This window comes from Ictidomys tridecemlineatus, chromosome 8 (genome assembly GCF_052094955.1).
Source record: "Ictidomys tridecemlineatus isolate mIctTri1 chromosome 8, mIctTri1.hap1, whole genome shotgun sequence".
In the NCBI taxonomy this organism is placed as follows: Eukaryota; Metazoa; Chordata; class Mammalia; order Rodentia; family Sciuridae; genus Ictidomys; species Ictidomys tridecemlineatus.
Genome location: NC_135484.1, coordinates 8,387,638 through 8,413,870, shown reverse-complemented (window position 1 = coordinate 8,413,870; position 26,233 = coordinate 8,387,638). Strand labels below are relative to the sequence as shown.

The following is a 26,233-nucleotide window of genomic DNA, read 5'->3' as shown; positions in this document are numbered from 1 at the left end:
GTTTATAACTTACTTGACATAAAATATCATTAGCAAGTCTAATGGAAAATTCCAGTGAAGGAGAGAACCCGCCTCCACTCTGGGATGGTTAGATATTAATTAAAGCTGACACCTGTCCTCCGCGCTACCCTCCATGATGTGTGTGACAGATCAAGGTTAGTGTCAGATGCCTGCGGAGGCAGCTTTTCTGGGATGGGCTCTTTCTCCACGTCACTATTGGACGTCATCCCAGTGCATTTTTTTCCTCCTTGTGTTTATTTTTTAAAAGGTGTTGCCTCTTAGCAGTCGGAACGCCAGCTGGCTGCAGAGTGCAGAGGTGGTGGAATAGTGTACAGCTCCCACAGGGCTCTCAGGGTGACCCGAGGACTCCAGGCTGGGACATGGTTGCAACAGGTCTCTCCAAGATGACATCTGGGCTTCTGAGCGAGCTTGGGGGAAAAGAAAAGATTTCTGTTTTCAAATTCTTCTATTAAAAATGAATTCCTTGGGCTGGGGTTTTAGCTCAGTGGTAGAGCGCTTGCCTCGCATGCATGAAGCCCTGGGTTCCATCCTCAGCACCACATTAAACAAATAAAGATATTGTGTCCGTCTACAACTAAAAAAATGTTTAAAAAAATGAATTCCTTTGACTTGTTCTCTTTGAAAATGTGTGTGAGTGAGAGAGAGACGGGGGAGGAGAGGAAGAGAGAGACAGAGAAGGAGGGAGAAAGAGAGGGAGGGAGAAAGTTTTGCTTCCATTTATAAAAAGTGGTGTTGTATAATATACACAATTTTATCCTCTCTGTCCCCCCCCTTTTTTTTGGTACCAGGGATTGAACCTAGGAGTGCTTAACCACTGAGCTAATCCCTCACCCTATTTATATTTTATTTCATATTTAGAGACAGGGTCTTGCTAAGTTGCTTTGGGCCTTGCTAAGTTGCTGAGGCTGGCCTTGAACTTGCATTTCTCCTACCTAACTCTCCAAAGTTGCTGGGATTATAGGTGTGTGCCATCATGCCCAACTATCATTTTTCACCTTAAAAAAAAAAATCATCATGTTGTGAACACTTTTTCTGTCTTATAAATATCTATGTTTCTGTGTCTGTCAAAAATTGTTTAAATAAGTTGTCTAGTTTCCAGTTTTATACTGGGCTGAGCATCTTTGTAGTTAGACCTTATACGGTCTTAATTATTGATTTTGGAATATGCTGCATATTCTTGGAGAGGAGCAATACCAAACCCATGTGCTTGAAGGTCCAGTGACCCTGATGGCCTTTTCTGCAGCCCACAGGGGCTGACTCGAGACCACCCCACCAACGGGGTTAGTACCCCCCCCACCTGACCCCTGCTGTGCTTTCTTGGTCTGTCCTTGTTTCCCTTCGAGGCTGTGCTTGGCTTTAAGAATAGCTTCTGTGTAAGAATGTTGGCCCTGGTGGGACAAGGAGTCCTTAGTGACGGAGCAGGGCCGACAGGAGAAACTGGCTCCAGAGGACACAGCCACTGCCCCCACGGGGTCCTGATCTGAGACATGTTCATAGAACAGCAACTCATGGACCTCCTGTTCCTCCACCTGGAGCCCAGCCCTGACCCTGGGGAGGCTGCAGCCCAGGGCAGTGACAGCCAGAAGAGGTGTTACCAGAGAAAAATGGGGCTGGGAAAAACTTATCTTACGGAGATGAGATATTGACCCAGATTTATCACCCCAGGGAGGATTTTTTGGGGGACTCGATGGCTGTACTTGAGGTTTGGTTCATGGTACCAGCCTTCTGCAGGAAAGGTGTGGCTGTCAACACCTTCACAGGTCAGAGGATTCGTTTCCTGCAGACCCCTTGGGGCTGGCAAGAAGTGAGCCCATTTGGGTGTCTCTGAGGGCTAAGCCACCTGTCTGGTCCGTGTGCTGATGGAATCCGACGCCGGTCTCCTTTCACCTCGTAACTGCACACAACTCCAGCCAATCAGAGGCTGCACACTGGTGCTAGTACACAGTGTGTCTGCGGTACTTCGTGGGACCCAGCACTATTCTTTGATTTATTTGATCCTCATAAAGGTCCTGAGAGGAGTGCTGTCACTAAAGTCCACCCCACTGTGGGGACACAGGCACCCAGAGGCAGGAGCAGTGGCTTGTTGGTGACAGAGCTGGCCTGGCCCTGGTGGCTGCTTCCTCCCACTCAGCTCTTTTCCCTGCAGAGCCTTCAATAGTCATTATTTTCATGAGTCACACCAAAGCCTGTTTGCAAGATATGCGGCCTCTCCATGCCTCAGAATGTGGGGTGAGTCAGGAAGTGATTGCTGTCACCTCTGCAGAGTGAACTTGCCCCCAATGTACTCACTCCTCAGCTACTGGACTTCATAACAGGTGGGTGCACAATGCAAGTAGCTACAGTGCAGACTGCCTCCCGCGGGGGAAATGGACAGACCGGCAGTCCACAGGCCCCTGAATTAGAAATCCAGAGCTGGCGAGGGGGATCAGCAGCGGTGGTGACAGAGAAGCTGCAGTATGGTCCCTTGCATGCCTTTAATGTGCACCTAGCAGCCTTCTCTCAGCTTCCAGAGAATAGACCTCACCGTCACCCTGAGTTACTCTACCTCCTGTACTGGCACCAGACTCCGTGTGTCCATCTGTCCAGCCAATCTGCAAGTTGATTCCTTCCTTAGTGCCAGGTGCTGTGTGGGGTCACGGGGACATACCGAGAAGCATGACAGCCCAGGACATCTGTTGGCATGCTAAGCCCTGTGTCCATGCAGCAGAGAATGGAGTTGGATGACATATTCTGTGTTTGGACTTCAAGATGGACAAATACTGAGTGATTTTAGAAAGAATGTCTGTGCAGACTGTTTGTTTTCCCCAGTCTCTCAGCTTAGGGAGCAGATCCTGAGGTCAGGAAGGGGGCTCCCGCCGGGCCCCTGGTTTTTCAGGCTGAGAAAGGACGCCTCCTCAGATGGCTCAGAGAGGCCCCCAGGCAGAGATCTGAGTTGTTCCAATCAGTGCTTAAAGTGGAAAGGCTCCTCCCACCCCAGCCACAGTAACCAGGCGAAGCTACAGGAACCCTGAAACACAGACTTAGTGAGACTTCAGATTCTTTTTCAACTGAATTTGTGGCCAAAGAAACAGGGTGGAGAGCTGATTGAAGCTCTTCCCCCTCCCTCTCCTTTCCTCCCCCTCTCTCCTCCTTCTTCCCACCCCCCAGGGCAGAGAATGGCCAGGAATCAAGGGCTCTGGAAGTGCCCATTACAGAAATGCTATATTATTGCCCAGGGAAAGGACAACTATGGCTTTGCCCACCAGAATTCTGCTAAAAAGATTCATTTTAGATCAGAGAAGTTGAAACAAAAGGGGAGTTTACCAGCTTCTAATTTTACTTGTCCGGAGGAATCATGTGGATGTAACTGCTAGGGTAAGGGTCAGTGCTGGAAATACCTTTAGGGCCCTTGTGATGACTCTCCCGTTATGGCCGCCAGTGAGCAGCTGCCTCACATTACCCCCTGGGATTATGAACCGCAGTGCTGCCGCCCCCTAGCCTAGGTACATGAGGCCCAGTGGTTACTGCATGACAAGTGAAGCAAAATTGCCAAGGACGTTTTCATGCGAACTTTGCCAGCTATTTCTTGATAATAATCTCAGGAAGCGCATGTGTGTGCACACACACATAGCCCTCATTCTGCAGGATCTGCATCTGCAGATTTAACCAAATGCAGATTGAAAATACTGAAAAACTTACATCTGTACTGAACCTATACTATAACAATGACTTACACAGTATTTGCTTTGTACTAGATATTACAATCATCTAGAAACAATTTAAAGTGTTCAGGAGGATGTGCCTAGGTTATATGCAAATGCTATGCCATTTTTATACAAAGCATTTGAGCGGCCCAGGATTTTAGTATCTGCAGGGCAACTGGGAAACAGTGCTCACTGGATACCAAGAGATGACAGTAAAACCTATCTTTTCTTATCTGTCAATCATCTATCTATTATCTGCCACTCTATGTTTTAGAGGAAAAAAAAGCTCAGTTTCAGAGGACCAGAGGAATTCACGCCTGAGCTATGGGGGTCAGTGACGAACACAAGACAGCTCCTCTATTCCGAGAGCACATTCTCCTTCACGCAGGACTCTCCACGCTGCTTGTTCCTGCCAGGGTTCTTGCTGACGTGAAGAGTCTCTAGGTATATTATGCCACACTTGATACCAGCTCTAAACGTTGGCATGTCCCCTGTCTCCCATCTTCAATAAGGGCATCCCCCCATAGCAAAGAGGCTTGTAGGAATAAGAAGCTCCCCTCTCAGGTCAGGACTGGGCCAAGAGACCATGCGTCTCAGTCCATTTTGGCTGCTGTGACAAAACACCTTAGCCTAGATAATTTAGGAACAACAGGGATTTATTGCTCACAGTTCTGGAGGCGGAGCAGTCCAAGATCAAGGTGCTGGCAGATCAGGTGTCTGGTGAGGGTTTACTCTGCTCCAGAGATGGCACCTATTGCAATGTCCCACATGGAAGGAGGGACAGGAAGCTCCTGGGAACCTCTCATGAGGTCCCTAATCCCACTCATAGGGGTGGGCCTTCATGACTTTGTCACTTCCCAAAGACCCACCTCCTATACTATCATTTTGGGTAGTAAGTTTCAACATACAAATTTGGGGGTATACCCAGGTCCCTCAGATGGTAAATAGGTCAACAAACTAAGGTATAACCGTATAATGGAATAGTGTTCAGCAAAAAAGGAACAAATCATCATACACAGAACATGGATGAATCTCAAAATAATTTTGCTGAGTAAAATAAGCCAGATATACATAGTGTTATTCAACTTCTGATTTCAAATGATGCAAACTTATCTACTGTGTCAGAAAGCAAATCATCGGTTGCTTGGGGTTGGGTGGTGGGTGTGGATTACAAAGGCGCATGAGGAAGCTTTTGAGGGTGATATATTTGTATCTTGATTGTGGAGTTGGTTTCATGAGTGTATACATATGCCCAAATGCATCAAATTGCATACCTTAATGATGTTTTTCATATCAGTCATACCTCAATAAAAGCAAATAAGAAGAATATCTAAACTAGGGTAATCTGCAATAGATACATTTTATCCTGGGGATTGAATCCAGGTGCTCTTTAGCACTGAGTTCCATCCCCAGCCCTTTTTGTTTTTCATTTTGAGACAGTCTCACTAAGCTGCCCAGGCTGGCCTGAAATTTGAGGCCCTTTTGCCTCAGCCTCCTGAATCACTGGAATAACAGTCATGAACCACTGCAATGAATTTTAATGAGAGATGGGGAATGTTCAACAAAATCAAATATTTTGTACCATACAGATTGTTCATTAGTTCTCATGGGAAGGTCTTTCAAAAGAGTTACTGAACTTAAACATGAATCACCCCATTTTCTAATGTTAAAAAAACAAAACCGGTTTTCAAATTTGCTGACATTTTCTGACATTGCAAGTTGTTCTTAGAGACACAATTCCTGGCAGATATTTTGAAAACCAAAAGTATAACAGAAAATGCACAACCTTGGCTGGGCACAGTGGTGCAGCCTGTAATCCCAGTGAGCCATGAGGCTGAGGCAGGAGAGTTGTAGATTCCAGACCAGCCTCGGGAATTTAGCAAGACCCCGTCTCAAAAAATTAAAAGGGCTGGGGATGTAGCTCATCAGTAAAGTGCTCTGCGTTCAATAAAACAAAAAAACCAAAACCAAACAAAACAAAGCACGGTATCATTCCTCATGGTTAAAGGACCTATTTTAACATTGGGAGTGTCAGCAGCTGTTTGTAAAAGAAACTTTAGATAGAGCACTTAAAAAATGAGAATGCAGAACTATTTCTTATTATTATGTGATTTTGTTATTGAAAATGATGTTACTATTTTTAAAATTTCCTATTTTCTCCCTTCAAAAGTTGGGAGCAAAATTATCTAACTTGTTTAAAATGTTGCAAATTAAATTTGATGCATTTGATCTATTATTAAAATTATAAAATACAGCACTATTTGCTTACTTTGCAAGAATAACTTATTGGCATCTGAGAGGATTTAAATTTGTTAACGGATTTGCTGGTTGTCCATAAGAAGATCTTGTGAAACTGGTGAATGAGATTGGTAAGTGTGTAGTGGAATTTAGCAAACACAGCTAGTGGTATCTTTCTTCCATTTGGCTCTACTCATCTTTGTGAGCCGCCACCATTTTCAGCTAAGGCACCATTAAACCAAGTAATGAAACAAAATGACTTTAAAACCAGAGCTTCAAATTGCTCTATCATAATGCATTAAACTAATATTTAAAAAATTATGTGACATTTTAAATCATACTACTCTCTCTAAACTATTAATATATGTATATATTTGTAGAATGAAATTATTATACAGGTTGAGCATACTTAATCTGAAAATCGACAATCTTAAATGCTCTGAAATCTAAAGCTTTGAGCACTGACATCACGTCACAAGTAGAAAATCCCACACTTGACCTCCTGTGACAGGTAGCAGTTGCTTGCAAGCACACTAAAAATGTGGTATAAAATTACCTTTAGGCTATAGGTATTAGGTGTATATGAAACCAATGAATTTCATGTTTATATTTAAGCCCCATCCCCAAGATAGCTCATTATGTATACACCAAATATTCCAAAATCTGAAAAAAATTGAAATCTGGAACACTCTGGCCCCAAGCATTTTGGATAAGGGCTACTCAAACTGTACATAAAATATTACTATTTTTTTCCAGTACTGGGGATTGAACTCAGGGTGATCTACTAGTGAGCTACATCCTCAACCCTTTTAATTTTTATTTTGAGACAGGGTCTTTCCAAGTTGCCCAGGCTGGCCTTGAACTTATGATCCTCTTATTTCAGCATCTGGAATAGCTGGATGACAGCCCTAAGCCACCATATTGGGCTAAAATATTACTATTCATAATGATAATGAAAAGGTTTTTGGTACCATTAATAAATAAAATAAAATAGAGTATTATTTTAGAAAGCACACTAATATGTACTAACATGTACGAATATGTTCAAGACAAAAACATAATAAGTTTTAGCTAAGTGTGGTGGTGCAAGCCTGTAGTCCCAGTGACTCGGGAGACCAGGATAGGAAGATCATTTGAACCCAAGTGTTTGAGGTCAGCCTGGGTAACACAGGGAAACCCTGACTTACAAAACAAAGAGTAAACAAATTTGAAAGCTCTGTTCTAGGGATATTTCTAAAGAGGCTCTCATTCGTTTGATGCTTGAACCCAGTCTTAATATTCAATTTCAGTGTGCTGGCCTGGGATTATGAGAGCAGTCTCAGGAACACAGAGGCTCTAAAACAATCAGTAATCACATTTGGACCTTGCGTTAGAATATGGGGTTAGGCTGTAGTTTAATTAGGAGAATGTCAGCAACTGTTTAATTAAATGGACTCCAAAACCAGGTAACACTCATGATGACTATAAATTATTAATCAAGTCAGCGGGTCCCCTGCTATGGTGTGGACGTGAGTTGTTCCCCCACATCACCTGTGTCAATGCAGGAATGTTCAGAGGTGAAATGACTGTGAGAGCTGTGATCCAGTCAGTCCATCCCAGTTTGAATAGACTAACTAGGTGGTAACTGTAGGCAGGTGGGGTGTGGCTGGAGGAGGGGGTCACAGAGGGTGTTCCCTGGAAGGGTGCACCTTCCTTGTGACCCCTTCTCCCCTCTCCTCTCTGCTTCCTGGCCCTGCCATGAGCTGAGAAGCTTTCCTGTGTTGGGACCTTCTCACATGAGGTGCTGCCTCACCTTGGGCCCAGCATAATACAGTTGGCCAGCTATGAACTGAGATCTCTGAAACCCTGAGTCCCAAATAAACTTTCCTTTCTCTAAGTCGCTCTCGTCAGGTATTTTGGTCACGTGATGCAAAGCTGACTAACAGTCTGGAAAGCAGCTGATCACAGAAGACAAGAAGTCTTATCACAGAGGACATAAAAGAAGCCATCAAAGCAGCCATCGAAACCTTCTTCAGGAGGGCATACCTGCAATCCCAGCTACTTAGGAAACGGAGACAGGAGGACTGCAAGTTCAAGGCCAGTCTGGGAAACTTAGTGAGAGCCTGTCTCAAAATGAAAAGAGATGGGGCTGAAGCTCAGTAGTGGAGTTCTTCCCTAGCATGCAGGAGGTCCTGGGTTCAGTCCCCAGTACCACAAAAAAAGCATAAACCAAAATCTTCATTGTGGGCCGATTTAAGAAGGTCAGAGTGATTCTAGGGGTTATTTTGAATCCAATAAGAACATCCCAAAATTTATAAAAGTAAAAAGTCAAGTAGAAACATTGTGATGTACTTAGACTACTTCTTGACCTTGGCTGTACCTTCAAGTCACCTGTAGAATTTGCAAAAATTACTTTGGGGGCTGGACATGGGGGTAAACATCTCTAATTCTAGCTACTTGGAAGGCTGAGTCAGGAAAATTCTGAATTTGAGGTCAGCCTGAGCAACATAGTGATGTTCTGTCTCAAAATTGCTCAACATGAGCAAGACCCTTGGTTTGATCCCTATAAACACATAAACACACACACACACACACACACACACACACACACACACACACATACATGAAAACTAGTCAATAAAAAGAGACACCAAATTGAGCTAGATGTTGAATGTAGCAGACCAATACTTAGAACAGCTAATATAAAAATATCCAAAGACTTAAAGGAAAATATGGTCCTCATGAATGAAAATATAGAGAATCTCAGCAGAGAAATGGGACTACAAAAAAGAACCAAATGGAGATCCTAGAACTAAGTGGTAGAATGAAAGTTTCACTGCAGAAGAAAGGATGAATGAATCAGAAAATAGAACAAATGAAATGATCAAATCTGGGATAGGGATGTAGCTCAGTTGTCTAGCATGTGTGAGGCCCTTGGTTCAAAGGCCAGCACAAGAAAGAAAGAAGAAAGAAAGAAAGAAAGAAAGAAAGAAAGAAAGAAAGAAAGAAAGAAGAGAAATTTATTTAAAAAAAAAAGCAGTGATTTGTTGACTTATGGGGCAATTTCCAGTAGCCTAATATACATGTAATTAAAATCCCAGTAGAAGTAGAGACAATGGCAGACAATTTTTTCAAAGAAACAATGGTCTCAAGCCCTGAAATCTGATAACAAGCATCAATGTATAGATCTAAGATGCTTGGGGAAACCCCAGAGGACAATAAAGAGAACTCCACATTGCCTACCACAGGTAAACTACAGAACACAGCACTCAACTGCCACAGCATGAGGAGCCACAGTGAGGGACACAGCAATGGTGGACCCCAGCTTTGCTCCTGGCAGCCACTTGAACTTTTATTGTTAAAATAAAAGTTCCTAGCCAGGAGCAATGGTGCACACCTGTAATTACAGCTAACCAGGAAGCTGAGGCAGGAGGGTCTCAAGTTTGAGGGCTGATCTCAGAATAAAAAATAAAAAGGGCTAGGTAGTAGAGCACCCCTGGATTCAGTCCCCCAACATCCCTCACCACCAGCCACACACACACACACACACACACACACACACACACACACACACACACAGAGTCCCTGGCTCCATCCCAATTAAATCAGAATCAACTGGTCAACTGTGTGGTTAATAACAACCAGATAATTCTCACCATGGGGAAGTTAGGAAAGGGCTGGAATTCCTTCTTTACTGAGGTGTGGTCTACTGGAAACTGTCTTGGAAAATATGAGATGTAGTGTTTTCTCTGTGTGAAAAATTCAAAAGTATTCTGTTAAAACAAATGGTATTTGCTTTTAAATGTTTCAGAACTTAACATGCTGAATATTCAAAAGAACTGGGCTGGCACAAATTCTATTTAGTGGGTGGGGATCTATCAATCGATAATCAGCCATAATTTATGAAAACCTAGGATGCTAAAATCAGTGCATTTTGGATAGAACGTTCTAATTCAGGTTTCTTATCCAGTAAATGTAGCTAACCACCTCCATAGTAGGGCTTTTCCTTTTGTTAGAGCTGGAGAGAGGCCCATGATATTATGATTTCTTGACCAGCTGCACAACAGAACAAGAATAGATTTTCCTCTCATTTATGCGATCTGCAGAAGCAGGACCACCATTCCTAAGAAACATTTCCTTTAAACATATAACCAGGTCTGTCAACACACACTGCAAAAGTACAACCAGGAGGAGAAAATATGTTAGAATATTTTTTTTCAACTTTACAAAGGGAATTACTAAACCGTTTCTGCCTGGGAAGATAATGGCAGGAGTTGGAAGGTTATTAGATATTTATTTAAGCCATTATTACAACCAACCATGACATCACTCTCCCCAGTATATTTCTGTATTCATTGCATTTCATGTTTTTTTTAGCTTAGGAGTAATCTGCTTGTAATTGCTAAGGTTGTCTGGTTTCAAGTTTCAGAAACCAACTCTAATTATTTTGAATGAAAAAGGAATTTACTGGAAGGAGGCCCGGGCATTTCAGGGCATCTGAAAAGGGCAGGACGTAAGAAGGCAGTACAGACCTGAACAATCGTGGGCCTTTTCTTTGGTGCACTGCCCTTGACCGACTTGTGCTAACAATTGCCAGTCTGTTCCTTTCTGTCTCTCTTCAAAACCTCAGCTTCCTGTGTGAGAGAATGTGACCTGACATGTTTACCTTGGGTCACTTGTCCTCTCATGGGCCGGGGACAGGGGCTCACACAGCTGCGACACGGGTGTTGAGGAGGGCTGAGAAGTTGCCCCGTGGACACTCTTCATGCGCAGTGCTCCCTGTATTTTCCTGACTTTCAAGTCTTTGCCTGTAGCCTTGGCCTTTCCACCGTCGTGGAGCACCCCAGCTCAACCCTCTGCTTCTCATTTCCATCAGGACTTCCCTGGTCTCAGCACCTTGTGCATCTACTCTGAGGCTGTGAAGAGGAGCAACATGCCTTAACTTCCCGTCTCAGAGACCAGGCACCAAGTTAGAGGGGGGCGGGTTTCAGCTGGGACCTTTGGGTTAGGCTTGACTTGGGGTGGGGGCTCCCAGGAAGGCAGAAGTGCTGGTGGAGGCAGAGGGGATTCTTGTTGGGGAGGGGCCGAGAGGCAAATGGGAGGCAGGTGGGGGTAGGGGGCCGCATGCACCAGCTCAGCCAGGTGGCAGTCGCCTTCCAGGCAGCTAGGTTCCTGCTGAACCGTGGGCGGGTGCCAGGGGCCTCCCACCATCAGTGCCCCACCAGCACTGTTTTCTCTGATTCCAGCCCCTGAGGTGCTTGGGTACAGAGTTTATTGTTTTGTAGTGTCTCCCCTTCCTCTAAATGGAATCGTATTCGATTCCAATCCTAATCCAAATCTGAGTCACCCTTGGTACTTGGCGACGTCCTTCCCTTCTCCTAGCTGACCAAGATCTCCTTGGGTCAGTGCGACTTTCCATCACACCTCCCCAGTTCCGGGACTACACCGCAGGCCTCGGGGACAGCCGCACCCGGGGGGTGGGGGTGAGTGGGGCGCCCGCCGGGGATTCCCGGCTGTGGCCGCACCCAACGTGCGCCCCGGGCGCCTGGGGCCTTCCCGAGCCGCCGCCTCCGCCCGGCGGAGTCCTGCCGGGCTCTGCAGCCTGCGCTCCCAGCGGCCCTGCCTCCTCCTGGGCTTTCCCGAGTCCGCTGCCCCGGAGCGGGGTCTGGGCCCGGCTCTGCGCTTGTCTGTCCCAAGTCCCTCCCGGCGCCCGCAGGCAGGCGGCTCTTCCCGGGTTCTCCCGCGTGGCCGTCTGTCATCGGATGCCTTCACCTGTCCCCACTCAGGGCCTCCCCACAGTCCCCTCGGCGTGGCAAGCTGCTCTTGGCCGGCTCTGGGGTCTCCTTAGGTCCACCGGGCAGAGATGGCGCCTGTCGGCGTCCCCTGGCTGCTCCGTCTAAAACTTCACCGCCTGCCGCAGGCGCCAGGCCGTCTGTCTGTCCATCATAAAGGGAGCCGCAGCTTATTAATAAATTAATTTTTAAAAACCTATATGCCCCTCGCTGGAACTGAAGCCCCCGATCTTGGGATACACACAGTGAGCCCAGAAGGGGACCGTCTCCACGTGGGTGGCAAACCCAGTTACACCCAGTTGGAAGCCCCCCCTGAGCAGACTCTCGGGCCGCCCCCCTGCCTACTGCGGCGTCCGCTGGCTGTTTCGCCCCGGTCAGGTCCCGGTTGAGTCGCAGACTGCGCATTGTTCACTTCGGTTCCCGCTCAAAAAGTTTTCTCCTCCCCTGTGGGGACATCTCCAGAGCTGAACTAGGGTCTCCACCATCTCCCTTCCACGACTTCTCGCCCCGTTAACCTACTTCAACTGTGTGCGCTCCCGGGGCCCCGGGCCGGTCATGCCCGGTCCCTCTCTCAGCCACCACTTCCATTCACCCCACGCCCTGCGCGCCTCGGCCCCGGACTCCTGCGGGCTCCCTGCGCGGTTTCCTTCGGCCTGCGATGCCCCGCCCCACCCCGCATTGTCACCCCCACCCCCTACTCAGCTCCCTGCCCGCGGAGTGGTCCAACGACCGCCAGCAGCAGCACCTGTGCTCTTAATCCAAGCGCAGTTTCACGCGCTCTCTCTCTCTCTCTCTCTTTCTTTTAAATCGGTGCATTATAACTATACATAATAGGGGGTCTCAATGTGACATATTCCTACACGCACATACAAATTGGACAACTTAATTCCCCTGAACCCCCCTTTCCCCTCCCCTTTGTCCCCCTTGGCCCCCTTCCTCTACTCAACTGATCTCACTTCTATTTTCATGAGGATCCCTCTCCCTCTTTCCCTCCCTGTGGCCTCTCGAGCTTCCACGAATGAGAGAAAACATGCAACCTGTGACTTTCTGAGTTTGGTTTATTTCCCTTAACATAATCATCTCCGGTTCCATCCATTTTCTTGAAAATAACACATTTTTGTTCTTCTTTGGCTGAGTAAAACTTCATTTTGTATATATACCACGTGGTATATATACATAATTTTTTTTTTTTTTTTTGGTACTGGAAACTTAACCCAGGCATGCTTGACCACCGGGCTACATCCCCAGCTCTTTTTATTTATTTTTTGAGCCAGAGTCTTGCTAAGTTTCTTGGGGCTTCACTAAGCTGCTGAGACTGGTCTTGAACTTGAGATCCTATTGTCTCAGCCTTCCATATTACTGGAATTACAGGGAATTACACTCCCTTCATCTATTGATGGATATCTTGTCTGGTTCCATAACTTGCTAATGTAAATTGCACTCCATGAACATGGGCATGCTTGTATAGCTATTGTATGCTGGTTTGAATTCTTGGCTGTGGAAGTGCAGTCTTGGCCTCACCCAGTCCTACTGAGCCTGAGCCTGTCCTTCCTGATATCTCATCTTGCATTTTGAGCGCTGCTGACACTGGAAGCTCCGACGCCTCATACATCAGTTAAATGGCCTCCCAACCTCCAGGACTCTCCCTAGAGACTCTCTTTCTCTGGTTGTTAATACTTATTTTCTCCAGCCGACCTTAAATTTCATGAGGTACAAGGATATTTTTCCCCCTTGACTGCTTTCCCTTGTGGCTTGTGCTCAGGCTGCTCCAGCCAGGACTTCTGAAGCCTCTCCACTGCTTCCCGGGTCTGGTTCAGGTCGCCTGACTTCAGGAAGCCTTCCCTGACAGCTCTAACCAAGCATTCCCCTGGTACTTTCTTATGGTGCCATCGCCTGTTGCACTCTTGTACTGTGAGCAGACTGCAGGGGCCAATCAGAGGCGGGCAGCCTTAGGGCGATTCCCATGGCAAAGCCACTGCTCCCTGCAATGTGTCATGAGTATGTATGGGCTGGTGACCAGCTCAGAAGACAGCTGCAAGCTGATGCCTTATCCCTTTTTCCTGCTTTAGTCCCCAAGTTGCTCCTATGGCAGGGAGAGGAGCAGATACTGAAATTCAACTTCAGCAACCAGGTTTTATTCTTTTCTGCTGACACCTGGTAGGAATTTTGTCCTGGCATTAACCAAACCCAGGTCTGGAAGTTCATCCCAATGGACAAAACAATGAATGTCTGAGAGATGCATATAGGAAGCGGGAGGGAAAGGAGAGGGCTTTATTCAGGACCAAAGAACGGAGAAGAAGAATCTGCTTGAAAATCCACTTCTAAACTCCAGGAGTAGAGGGTTACAGATAAAGGAGGAATGAGAAGGAGAGAGAGAGACTAACAGAGGGGAGGAATATTCATCTCTTTTTTGGAATAAGCAGAGATCTTTCAGCAACTAAGGGGCTTCCTCTTTTACCTCCTTTCATGGTTTGGTGTTTCCTGTCATATGGCTGTTAGGTGTCTTTAGCCTTGAAGTGGGTAGAGAGGAGCTGGGCAAGTCTAGGTCAAGATAGCCCTGTGTTATAGTTCCAAACAAAATCTCTCTCAATGTGCAACATGTCTACATGCAGAGCTGATGGGTTAAGGCTGCCGACAGGGACTTATACAACACAGACACAGAGACGTCACTCCTTCTCAGGCTGCTCCAGTCACCTGTCAGACCCCTGAAGGCCCAACTGAAGGGTCAGTGTTTTCAGCAAAAGTGGTCTTCACATCTCTGAGAAGTAATCTAGGCAATATTGTTACCATAACCTACATATTATAGGTAGTATCTGTAGCAAAGCTAGTGGAAGATTGTGTGACTTCCAAATTTAGTGTTTGTTTAAAGTCAATTAAGAGCAAGCCAAGGTAGAGGATTTGTTTTTATTTTTTCCTTAGTAACTATAGTGTCAATATTCTGTTAAGGAGTTGATATTACTGACATGTCACTGAAATAATTTCTCTATTTAAGATCTTGCAAAAACTCTGCATTTCAACCAAGGGAAAGCAAATGGAGTCTCTAAAGTAACCCTTGAGGCTCAACATGATAAGATCCTCCCACTTCTTTAATTTTCTCCTCCCTTCCCTCTCACTCTGTTCCAGTCACACTGGCCTTGCTATTCTTTAAATGCCAAATTCTTTACTTATGATCTATTTAGGCTTTTAAATTTCTTCTTCAGTATTCTGCATCTTTCCAAGAATTTGCTTGTTCCATCTGATTTGTTAAATTTATTGATATAAAGTGTTCATAACATTCTCTTGTAATTTTTTAATATTTGTTTTTTAGTTATAGTTGGAGGTATATAGTATATATATAAGGTATATAGTATATATATATATACCTTCATTTTATTTATTTTTATGTGGTGCTGAGGATCAAACCCAGGACCTCGCACCTGCTAGGCAAGCATCTACTGCTAAGCCACAACCCAGCCCCCCTTTATTATACTTTAAATCATTCAGTAATATTCTTTAGCTTTCAATAACTGTAAGGTCTGCAGTAATATCTCCTCTTTATTTTTCTTCTAATGTTGTACTTTTTCCCTAAACAGTCTAATTAAAGATTTATAAGTTTTATTATTTTTTTCCCTGAAGAACCAAACTTCAGTTTCATTTACTTTTTTTTCTCCTTCCTGTCTTCCATTGTTTTCATTTTCTTTTTATTCAATTCCATTGTAACCTCATATTTAGTTCAAGATATTTTCTAAGTTTCTTTTTATTTTATTCTTTGATCCATGGGTTTTAGAAACAGTTATTTAATTTGCATCATTTGATTCAGTTAGCTTATGTGCACTCAGACTTGTATGCTGAAAAATTCCAAGTTTTCAGGAAAGTTGTAAGATACTCAGGAACCCTTCACTTAATTTTGCTGTAGCCTGTTCTGCTTCTCTTTCTCCCTTTCTGTATTCTTGCTAATAATGCAAGATAGTAGATTTGAGAATATATTGCTGACATGATGACTTGTTTTCAACCTCTAAATACTTCAGCACATGTATCTTAAGAACAAAGATAGTCTCTTTATAACTACAGCACAATTAGCACATGCAGGATATTTAATCGTGATATATATTTTTATATCTAAAATACTCTATATACTGATTTCACCAATTTTCCTGTTAAGGTCCTTTCTTATGACTTTTTTCACCTTATCCCACATTCACCCAGGATCACGTCTTGCACTAAGTTGCCTTGTCTCTTTAGTTTTCTTTACTTTGAAACGTGTCCTTAGCTTCCCTTTGTTTTTCATGTCATCAATGATTTTGATAAATACAGATCAAAAGGTTTCACAATTTGGGTTTATTTCCTTCTGATTAGAGTCAGGTTTTGTTTGACAGAAATAACTGTCTGATTTGTGTCCTTAGTGCATCACATCAGAAGGTACACAATGTCAAATAGTCCCATTACAGTGATGTTTGTTTTGATCACATAATTAAAGTAGAATTTGACAGATTTCTCCTATGCCTTGGTTATTTTTGGATCTGTTCTTTGCATTATGTGTAAAAGTTTTTTAGTGATAATTTGAAGCTTTACATGATGTTATCTTCTTCCAGAGAAGATTGAATTTTGCTTTTGGCAGATGGATGGGCTAGGGACAGATCACCTTATTTTTGTCAGAGATTGAAATGACTTCTATAGCTGGGCTTTAGTCTTTTAAGAGCTTGTCTAATTTTGGTTCACTTTTCTTCTAAGAGGTTAGCAATTACATGTTCCAATCAACAGTGTTAGGTGCTTGTGGGTGCCCTTTCTCTTGGGTGGACCCCAAAGTCTGACTCTATTTTCCCAGTCTTTGAGGTGACCAGGATCTCTGTTCCTTCTAAACCTGTCCAGTACTGCTTTTGCTTTCTAAGTTGACAATTGCTTCAAGGGGAAAAGTGGTCCCAAATGTTGGGCTTACTTTCCTTGACTTTGCATCTATTTTATATCTTGGACTGGAAGATGCTGCTTTGGTAGATTGCTGATAATTTCAAATCAAATGTTACTATATTTGTTTTCCAATTGTTTTTGGTGGGAGTGTTCATCCCAAATCAACTCAGTTTAAAACCTTTACAATAATTTAAAAATGATTATTGGGCTGGGGTTGTGGCTCAGTGGCAGAGCGCTTGCTTGGAACATGTGAGGCACTGGGTTCAATCCTCAGCACCACATAATAATAAACAAACAAAGGTACCGTGTCCATCTACAACTAAAAAAGAATATTTAAAAAAATGATTATTGATCCCCCCTATACTGCTTGTGCATAGTAAATATGGCTACATATGGGAAATCAAAGTCAAGTTCACAAATGCAATTAAAAAGGTAATAGTGTGTATAAAAACAATGAAAACCTGGCACTATATGTAAGAGTAGAAGGAAACTAAATTTCTGAAACTTAAAAAGCCAAATGAATCCTCTTTCAGGGTTAGCAAGCTCATTTTGACTATTGTCATATAGTTGATAAATATATATAAATCAATGATTTTGTGTGCATACTATAACCACATTTCATAAATGTGGGCTATTATCTTTTCTGAGAAACAGAAAACTCATGATAACTTTATTATTAGAAAAGAACATTTTTTTCCCTAGGACCTTAGCAACATTAAATTAATTATAATCCAAGTAAGAAAAAAAATCTTTTTTTGTGTGTGTGTGTCATTCTGGGACAACAGTGTCTTTACGGTATAAAAGTGTGGTCAAGGAACCTACATATTCCTATCTTAGGTTTCTTTCATCTGTTATAAGTGATTGGAGTCAAAAATAAGTCCATTAACAATTCAGAATTACAAAGTGATATTTTCTAATATTCTTACATTATTTCCCAAGAATGTTCATTACCACTAAGGCAGGAGAAGGGCTGAGGGTTGAGAGTCTTCAAACCTCAAGTGTAAAAAACTAACATTTCACTTACATTTTTGGGACAATTTACTTCGGGTTTCAGTTGAGGATGCTAACAAACCGTTCTCTCTACTGGCATCAACTGACTATATATTTTTTAAGTACCAGAAAACAATAAAACAGTAAGAACCCAAACTTCCTGTGTATAACATATGACAGCATGTGTGTGTGTGTGTGTGTGTGTGTGAGAGAGAGAGAGAGAGAGAGAGAGAGAGAGATTTACCAAGTCAGTTGTGGATTAGACTTGATGAATCAGTCAAATGAATTTGATTGTTTTTAAAATCTGTAAGATCTCAAATATTTATCAGAGTATTGTTAGGTAATTTTAGAAACTTTGGTGCTGAAGGTCAAATTGTAGCAGCACCATGATCAGTTATCCATGTTCCCTCTATTTCAGTGTACTGGGACCCTTTGGCTAATATTCTCTGTGATGAAGCTGTAACTTATACTTGTCTTTTTGTTAACCTTGCCTGTGGATGACATTGAATTTAATTGAATAAACCATCTGTGGCTTCTTTCCCGGAATCTCAGGGACCCTGAGAGGGGTTTGGGTTGAGCTGCTTCCAGACACTGCAGTGCTGACCCGGTTGGATCCTGCAGGGCCTGTGGTGCCAGATTCCAGGGAGTGTTTTGTGCAGTTTTAAGTAAGATTCAGCGTATTTCAGCAGGTGGTTTCCACTGCCTCTCAACATTGATTCTCCAGTCAGTAAACTAACTGAAGCTGGCAGGAGAGCACCCGGGAAACACAATGCCTGCGCAGGCTGGGTTCTGGGGAAGAATCAGGGCTGTGGGCAATGCGGTCAGCAGCCACACTATCCTAAGCGTCTGGAGGAATATGTTCCTGGACCTGCTTACATACTACGAAGTACTGGGCCTCAGCAATGGCTCCTCCTTCCTAAGCACCGTTATTGTAAATGCTAGTGCTGGGTATTTCAGCAGTATGATGTGGATTTTACAAAAAGTCTTTCCTTTCTTTTCTGCCTCCAGAAGGATATACTTTAAGATTACTACTGAACCAAAACTCTCCACAGTTGTTAATCTAGTTCTTGATGCTGGGTATCAGCTAAATCCCCATCTGTGTCTGATGATGGCATTTGTGCAGAACCTGGGCATCTTCTGACTTCAAATCCCAGTTGTCTGAGCTGACAGGGACCTTGTTAGTCTTCTTCGTCATATCATTAAAGCCTCAGAGCACAATAAATATTTAATGATGGAATGAAAGAGAAAAGTAATTTATTAGTATCTCTGAACAAATTCCAACTGATTTCAGAGGAACAAATGATTTTTATTAAGACTTGCATCCTTGCCTTTCTTCTTCCAGACATAATTTCAATGTGCACTCATTTTTGTTTAATTTGGAAGCCTAGGAGCGTAGAGTCTACCTTTAAAAGTACTATGTTCTGCACTGAGTATGATTTGGTGCTTAAGAAATAATTTAAAAAGAGCATGCTGTGAAGTTTCAGTCACTAAGCTGAATGACAGGATTGTTCAGGCCGTATTATAATTTAATTATATGTAATAATATTTCTATTCTGCCAGATTCATTATAATTTATGGTGCAATCAACTTAAAAACTCATAAACTACCTTTTATTAAAATTACATTTTCAACCAAAGGAAGTTATTAGACATAAAAGCATTATAGGAACAATTTGTGTGTGTGTGTGTGTGTGTGTGTGTGTGTATTCAAAACTGATCAATAAAACAGATAACTCTTAAGGTTTTGTGGGATGCAATGGTACATGCTTGTAATCTCAGCAACTTTGGAGGCTGAAGTAGGAGGATCACAAATTCAAGGTCAGCCCGAGCAATTTAGCAAAAAAAGGGCCTGTTTTTGTGACTGAGAATGCAATCGTGAACAGGTGTTACCTTGACTTTTACATCTCCTGAAATTCATGAAGTTCTGCCTCCTGCACCCAAACCCAAGCAAGCATCTTCAGTCCCCTATCACTGAGAGATGCAGGCCCTGGCAAACAGTAGGCACTAAATAAAATTTTTGTTGAATAAAGTATGAAAATCCAGTCTTTCCTCTTTCTCGTGGTATGGAGTGCACTCTGGGCACTTCCTCCAAAAGTGCTGCAGGTTGCTGACCTACTAGCAAACCCTCATGTTGGACAGGCCACCTTCAATACGCCTTTTCTTATTAAATGCTAGACTTTTGTGTTCATGTTTCTTCATTTTATAAATATCAGATGGTGCTTTATGTTTTTTTTTCTAAAAAAATAAAATGATATATTTAAGAGAAGTTTTAATGAATGATCTATAATTTGAATAGAGAGATTAACCACAAAATAGAAATCTTCGAACTTTCATTTATCCACCCCACCTAATTTAAAAAATGAATACTGACTAGGAGGTTGTCAGAAATAAATCATGAAATCCTTCTCTTCATCAGCAAACTTGCAGGAAAGACTAAGGAACAGGCAATGAGACCTGGACCAACAGGGAAATGATTCTCACTGACAAATACTTCATGCTTCCACAAGTTCCACCATTTCAAAGACCCTTATTTCCACTCTAATGGATACATGAATTCAGTGATTTCAGTTTTCAGTTTAGGCAACATGCATTCAAATCTGAAGGCACTTACTTCCATGCAGATGTATCTACTTATCTATTTAAATATTTTTTATTTATTTACAAAATCGAATTTATTTTTCCATATGATGTTAAGCATAACTTTACTGTGATTAATAAAACAAAATATTTTCTTATAAAAAACCCAAATTATTCAAAATGTTGTGGTCAGGATCTTCTTAATGCAAAGGATGAAAAATGATCTTAGAGAAAGTCGGTCTTCTGTGAAAATACAGAGACAACACGTAAAATTCACACCCAACACAGGCAGTTATCTCCTTGGAGAAATCTAAAATGCTAACCAATGACTTGATTTTCCAGGAGTCCCACTTTTCAGAAACAGAAGAGGCATCCCGCTGGAATTCAATGGACGTGCGTCAGCCAAAATACTACAATCGGGGGAAGTACCTGATACTCCAGGATCTTACATGAATATTGTTAATGACTAATACTTTACAAAAATAATATTGAAGCAATTCTAAGTCTGTAATCTGTGGATCTGCGTATAATAATGATGTCACATAAACATATTTCATTAACTGATTTTGTTAGGAATAATATTAGCAGGTTCTACACAAGAAGTAAAAAGTGTTAGAAATAACGAATTTAAGTATACATGAATTCTTTGTATAGTCTGCTTGTTAGGTGCTATAATTTTATTTATCATTAAAATTAATTTTCCCCAAAAGAGGTCATAACAGGTGTGTGATCAGAATGTAATGATCAGAAGTAGATGAATGGAGCAGAGCGTGGTGGTGCATGCCTGTGATTCCAGGGACTTGGGAGGCTAAGGCAGGAGGATCACAAGTTCAAGGACAGCCTGGGCAACTGGGTAAGATCCTATCTCAAAATAAAAAACAAAACATGCCAGGGGGGCTGGGAGGCTCAGTGGTTGAGCACTTGCCTAGCATGTGTGAGGAACTAGGTTCAATTCTCAGCACTGCATTAAATAAATAAAGGTCCATTGACAACTAAATATATATATATATATATATATATATATATATATATTTATTTTTAAGAAAAGGACTGGAGATGTGGTTCAGTGGCAAAGTGCCCCTGGGTTCAATCCCTAGTTCCACAAAGAAAGAAGTATATGAGCCATTTCAGGAATATTTTGTTGCCTTTAAAATTAAAAAATAGAAAACTGAAACAATGTTTGAAATGATAAATTTATATAAGCATTAGGGACATTTTTGTTTATAAATACTTCTAGGAAAAATCCAAGCATAGCAAATTATTGGCTAAAAATATTAAAACTTAAGAGTCACACCTTGTTTTTTCTTGATATTCTGGGAAGACTATCATGTTCCAGTATCATGTAAACTGTGACTTCATTTTCTGTACTAATGTGGAGGTAGCTCCAGAGCTAATTAAATCCTGTGTGAAATATGTGAACGCAAAAAAAAAAAATTGTGAACACAGTCACTTCTAATTTTCAAGTCATAAAAACCTCTTGGCATTCTGTTCCATCTAAAAATGGTCAGCAAATCCACATCAGAGATAATCTGAGAACCAAAGTTCTGGTATATATTTTGTATGCATTGGCAGATCTCTTGAAAATTAACATGTGAACCACAGCTTCTGTGAATAAATTTCCTGTTTTCCTAATTCACTTAGAGGGCAACTGTGGAGCACCCAGCAGTGTGTGGGTGGGGGTATCAGGAACAGGTGATGGGGTATCATCCTGGCCCCACCTCTGCTAGCTCTGTTAGCTTGGGGTAAATTGCTGAGCCTCAGTGTCTTTCTCCCAGGGACAGAGCAGAGTGAGGATGGCAGTGGTCGTGAGCCTCTGTCCTCACTGGACAAGGCTGCCTCTATGTTGGTTTAACACAGTTCTGGACTTTTGGTGCACCTGAATTGTTTGGTACAGATGCTGACTGCAGAGGCCAAGAGTCTTGTCACATTTGATATGGCTAGTATCCTGCTGCACTCACAGTCCAAGCCCTGCAAGGAGGCATCTTGGAGGATGTTTAGGAGACTGGAGTTAATGACATTTGCATTGACTTTAAAAAGTGTGCATTCGGGACTAGGGTTGCAGAACAGTGATAAGGCGCATGCTGAGGATGTATGAGACTCTGGGTTCCATCATCAGTACCAAAAAAAAAAAAAAAAAAGGCGAGGGTGGGAATGGGGAGGTTGCATTTGAGATTTGAGTGGAGGATCACAGATGAAAATGGCAGAGGATTTTTGACATTGTCTTTATATATATTATTGACTATAAGAAGTAAACAAGTTCCCAGCGACTCAGGAGGTTGAGGCAAGAGGATTGCAAGTTCCAGGCCAGCTTCAGCAACTTAGTGAGGCCCTAAGCAGTTTAGTGAGACCCCGTCTCAAAATAAAAGATAAAAAGGGCTGGGGATGTGGATCGGTGGTTAAGCACACAGACGCTGAACTCTTGAGACTCTGCTGTCAAACCCAGTGTGGAGATGGCCAGTCCTGTCTCATCTGAACTTGTGAACATATTTAATGTAATTCTCTTTGTTCCGCTGCTAAAGAACTTAGGCTTACAGTACTATTCTTTTTGGGAGGGCCTTTTCATTTTGTGTTTATAAAATCCCACACTCACTTTCCATTAGAATTTTAAAAACAAGACCACCAAATGTAGCTCTGCAAGGACAAATTCTTAGGAATTGCTCAACTAATTAATTCAATTCAGACTGGTGTAAACTGCTATGAATTCCTGTTATGCTGGGAAGCTTTTAAACTTCTAAAGATCCTTCCTAAAAGGAATCAGTAAAAAGCACATGAAGTCACCACTTTGTATTTTCTATTTGTTATAGTGACTTCAGTCTCGATTCAGAGACCTGCTGAGATGCTGCTGGCTGCCATTGCCACCTGGTCATACTGTCTGCTGAGAAACTCCGTAAATGTTGGTTTGCCCTCCCTCCATGTTATATTGAGAGAAAGAATGACTGTGAAACAAAGAACAAAAGAAATGAAACAGGGCTTCGGTCCAGGAGAATTCCACCTTGGTCGCATTTAATGAAAACACTTTACTCTTCATGGCTGTGAACCAGCTGGACTTGAGACAGCAGGCAGGGGAGGGGCAGGCAGGGGCAGCTCTCTTCTCCCTCCCATGGGGCTCTGGAAGCCCAGTCTGTGGACTTGTTTCTCCTTGCCTCTTAGATGAAATCCTGGGCAGATTCCATAGATTTTCTGGCTACTTTAAAAAAATTTGGTTAAAAAAAAAAATGCATGCCATGAACTTGACCATCTAAGCCACTTCTAAGAGTATAGATCAGTGGTGTTAGGTACATTCACATCCTTGTGCCAACCATCTCAACTATCACATTTTGCCAATTTGAAGATCTCCACCCACTAATGAGACTCCCATCATCCCTCCCTTCCAGCCCCTGGCAACTCCTAATTTCTGTCCTAACTAGAAAAATAGGATTTTTTTTCAAAAAAATTATGTTTTGCATAATTTCCATTATCCTAATTTCTGTCCTCATGAATCTGACACTTCCCATACCTCATGTAAGTGAATCGGTGATTTTAATAAAGGGTGACAGTCACGACAACTCAAGTTGGGAGTGCCTCCCTTTCCCCATCCAGCCATGCGCCAGGCTTCCCTCTTTCCTCCCCATCTCTGCCCCCTGCTGCTGATGCCTGTTGTTTCTGACCCTGTGTCAGAGCGGGTGGGCCAGGGAGGGGGAATCTGCTGGGGGGTGTGCAGCTGTCATCCACCCTTCGTGCCCTCCGGATGGGGTGGCGTGTATGCAAGCCTGGGTCTTCTTCTCAGAGGGAACTTTCTGGGTTCCCCAAAGATCCTGGGATGTAGCTGGCGGCCTTTCTTCAGAAGCCACACAAGGATTTAAAAGGTGCTGACGTAGTAGTGGCTGGGAACGGCTTGTCCCCTAGGCTCTCAGGGATGATGTTAAAGAATTTGACGCTGTGATGTTGTGCCACTGCGCCACTTGTGGTATGGTCGCCCTAGAGATGCCCAGTCTCAGGCTGCTGCGCTGTGGGGTCAGTGGAAACACGGGAAATGAAGGTTGGTTGTGTGGGCAAGAGGCTGAGCAGTCCCCTGTGAAGTCCTGGAGGGATTCGGAAGGCTCTTGCTCTAGGGCTTGTCCTTTATTGCTGGTTTATGAAGGCATTATTTATTGCTTGGAGGCACTTTAGAATGCGCACTAAGCTCTTTCAAGGGCAATTAACTCCAACTCCAGGGAACACAGGTCAGACTCCGAGCAAGTGCTGTCCTTGAAGTCTTTTTGGTGTCTGGACACTGCACAGCACACCAGCCATTCCAGAACCGCCTTGCCCTGCTCTCCCTTCCCTCTTCTGTTGCCTCTGGCTTGGGGAGGCCTCTGCAGCCGGCGCCTTCCGGCTGGCAGGATAGAGCAGTGCCAGGCGCTGCTGCGTGGCTCTCACAGCTTCTGGGGCTGTGGCCTGATCTCTGAGAAAGGAGTCCCACTTAAATACCCTGAGACTTGTCACACAGAACAAAGACAACTAAACCCAGAAGTCGTCTCCACGTACCTTTCAAGCACTGAGCAACTTGCTTTATTCCAACAAGGTCATTAACAAAAATGAGGCATTCGCTGACTTAGTTGATGAAATTCCTTTTGAAAGAAGTTTTCTAAGTGATGTTAATAACAATATCTGAAATTATACATCTTATTAACTCATCTCATAAAACAAGTGGAGAACAAATTCAGGAAAAGTGGAGACATGGGAAAGACCTGGAAACCAGTTTGACACAAAAATATTACAAGTTACATGACAAAGGTAAACTAATGTTGGTCATTCGGGCAACCAATATTTGTAAACTAAACATGTGATTTATGAAACCAGGTGAGTTATAAGCCTGGGTATCTGCAAATCAAAGAGTTAGAAAAACACAGAAAACAATGAAATGATTGAACTTGATATAATAGCTCTGTTAAAGTCTAAACCAGGTCAACATTATCTGGCTAAGCCTTCCTTACTTTATTCACTCAACAAATATTTGTTGATCCCTGCTATGTAGTACTGGGAATTCAAACACAAAATACATCCTGGTCCTCAGGGAGCTCACCGACTAGTGGTAGAAACTGGCAGATAAACAGAGATACTATCATGTGACAGGTCTTAAACTGAAGCTGAGCAGGGCCTGAGGTCCTATGTTCATGCTGTCAGGATGCCATCAGAGAACACTCAAGGGCAAGGCTGCAGACCCAGGTGGCTCTCCTCACAGACCTTGGGGATGCCACCTGTGTCCAGCTTCCCACGATGCTGTGTCCACTTAGTAAAAGGAAGGATGGCCACTGACCGACTGAACCCTGTGATCGTACATGGCACTATCCTGACAACCATCCCCTGGCCACGGTATGAATAGCAACCTTCTGTGGAAGGGTGGACTATTCTGGGGGAGCTGACTAATGATACCAATCTGTCAGCTCCCTTTGGTCTAGGAGCCAGGTTTCCCAGGCATATTGAGACGGCCTCTTTGGCCAGAGCTGTTCTTGATTAAGAGGATTGCTCCTGACTCTCTTGGCTGGTCGAGGATGTGTCTGCCCCTGGCCAACACATCGTGTTGGATATGGGCCAGTGCTGGCGGTGAGGTAGAATAGTCAGTCTCCCAAATATGAGAACAAGAAAGATGATTGTCCATGCTGCTCCCAGAAATACCCTGACAGGTCTGACTATATAACCTGTGGGACCCAGTGCAAAATGCAAGTGTGGAGCTCTTTATTTAAATATTTAGAATTTTACGAGGCACAGCAAAGCGTTGAATCAAGTATGGAGACCTTGTAAAACACTGGGCCCTGTGTGGCCACACAGGCCTCATATCTATGACACGGGCTCTGACCCATGTTAGCATAAAAATATTACAAGGTGTGTGGAGAAGTAAACTAACTGTTGGTCATTTGGGAAACTATTGTTCAAAAACTAAAAAATGTGCATTATGAAATGCAGTGAGTTATAATCTGGATATCTGCAAATCAAGGAGTTAGAAGGACAGAAAACAAGAGCCAAGCTTGCTGTAACGGGGCACGTTGCCTCTCGTCTGTCCCACTGTGCCTCTGTAGAGCTATGTGAGTCACAGCCCTCTTCGTCCTTA

At 43.2% G+C, this 26,233-nt stretch overlaps 2 long non-coding RNA genes across 3 annotated transcripts; both read left to right on the top strand.

Annotated features, from left to right (window-relative positions):
- The first annotated feature begins 2 nt into the window (after nt 1-2).
- On the top strand, nt 3-604 carry LOC144365838 (uncharacterized). The gene is made up of 2 exons (XR_013424571.1): nt 3-155; nt 269-604. It is a non-coding gene; the product is annotated as an uncharacterized LOC144365838 (long non-coding RNA).
- Nucleotides 605-2,172: 1,568 nt separating this feature from the next.
- LOC144365971 (uncharacterized) lies at nt 2,173-23,708 on the top strand. 2 transcript variants are annotated; one of them, XR_013424712.1, is made up of 3 exons: nt 2,173-2,336; nt 20,506-21,016; nt 22,968-23,708. It is a non-coding gene; the product is annotated as an uncharacterized LOC144365971 (long non-coding RNA). The 2 variants fall into 2 exon arrangements; XR_013424711.1 differs by lacking the exon at nt 2,173-2,336 and having other exon boundaries at nt 14,939-21,016.
- The last annotated feature ends 2,525 nt before the right edge of the window (nt 23,709-26,233 follow it).